Source organism: Mastomys coucha, unplaced genomic scaffold (genome assembly GCF_008632895.1).
Source record: "Mastomys coucha isolate ucsf_1 unplaced genomic scaffold, UCSF_Mcou_1 pScaffold15, whole genome shotgun sequence".
NCBI classification, from domain to species: Eukaryota; Metazoa; Chordata; class Mammalia; order Rodentia; family Muridae; genus Mastomys; species Mastomys coucha.
Window position 1 is genome coordinate 101,006,663 of NW_022196897.1, and position 2,005 is coordinate 101,008,667.

Below are 2,005 nucleotides of genomic sequence, written 5' to 3' on the forward strand. Positions count from 1 at the left end.
AGAGGAGCAGCATGGAAGACAGAGCCTCCTCTGGACTTTTCTTTTTCTTTAAAATGTGGCTTCTTGCTCAATTCCCAACCCTTAACAGATGGCGACTGCAGCTCTCTCTCGGAATTTCTTGAAGAAAGGGAAACCTTTGGAGTTTATTTCTGCTTTTGCTTTTCCATATAAATAAAAAAGTGTTTTTATATTACTCTTGTTTTGGAGAACATAAGCAATTTTATTCAGACTACAGTATTTCCTTTAACACTATATGGTTGTCAAAACACCATTCCCAGTTTCTTTGCGTTTGACAGCTGAGTCTTTCTTAAATATACCCAAATCGGAACTCTTTATACTAAATAGTAAACCCGAGATAGGAGCAAGCGCCTTCTGAGGTGGTATAAAAAGCACTATAAAAATCGGATAAATTCATCATCCCTCTGTCAGAGAATGGGGTGGGGGTGGGGCAAGAAAATGCATAGATATTACCACAATTATCACTCATCTCCAAATATCTGAGGTTAAAATTAGCATGATAGGATACAGATTGGCCAAGATACTAAGCTCAAGATGAGTCTGTGAATTCAAACTAAGGCTCAACAACTCTGGGCTCTACCCTTCCTGGAATAATGTAATAACTCCATAAAACACTTTTTATAAACATGAGCTTGTGACCAAGGAAATCCTTCAGCATTTACCTTATGGAGAGCAATGAAAGAAAAGCTGCCAGTATATATATATATATATATATATATATTTCCTTTCAACTGATGTGAGAGTAAGTTTATAAATGAGGAACTTGTCAGAGTTTACATCAGAGCACTTAAAGCAAACATATGCAAATATTTAAATTGTACGGAAAAGATTCCATGTAAAATGGACCAGGGAAAGCACGAGGGAGGGAGGCTCTGTGTTTTACAAGATCAGTGTGTTTGTGTCAAGCACTGCTATTTCTAGGTTTAAAGAGCAGTGCACTAATTAAAGTGATAAATGCACTTATAAAATTTTTACTTAACAATATAAAAGAAAACAATAGCAATTTATACACTTGCTCATTCATATGTAGGGCTTCCATTAAGGCTGTGTAGAGAGGAGACAGGGCAAGGGCTTGCCTGAGAGGCCACTATGGACTGCTTCCAAGTGTAAGTTTGTATGGTTAGTGAGCTCTTCCCCTACCAAGTCAAATCATCTCTCCACCTCCTATTTATTGTCCCCTTTAAGTGGAGGAATCGACATTTAGGAGTCAGGAAAGCCTAAGCAGTGTGTTGATTTGGAAACTCTGTGAGTGTGCAGACATCTTAAGCGTCTACATTTTGCACACTTTAGTAGACACTGTACAACATCAACAAGCTGTGCCTCTAGATTACCAAGTGAAGCTTTGAAAACGTTATCATAGCATCTCTGTTTTTTCTTTCCTTTCCTTTAAGAAAAACAAAAATGAGCCACCAAATTCTCACACTTGCTTCCCTGTACATGGAGAAAGCACCCTCATTAGAAAGATACCACTGTATTATTTGTATTAAATATTAATGCTTAAGCACTCTTCTAAGCTTAGAATTTCCAACTCCATAGAAATTGTTTGCTTATCTATAGACATCAAATATAAGCTTAATTTACAGAGTCAACAGTATTTGAGTAAGATGGAATACATCATGTTTGAGCACACACATAATGTCTTATGATATAAAATTAACTTGGAATAAACCCTTTATTCTACTGGTGGATGCATAGGCAAAACTTTATCTGAAATTGCTTTTTAAAACACCATGCAGCTATAATAAGATAGGCTGGGCATTTTGAAGGTTATTTCTCAAGCTAGCTATAACACACATAATTTCATACCTTTTGAAGTTTCTGTTGATGAAACCTAAGACTCCAAACACATAATGAAAACTACAGATGATGACTACAGATGTTGCTAAGTTACATCTTAAATATGCTCAACTTCCTTAGGGTAGGGGTGGGAATGGGAAACCATCACACACTTTCATCAGTGCCCAGTAGTTGCATCCTGCAACCTTCA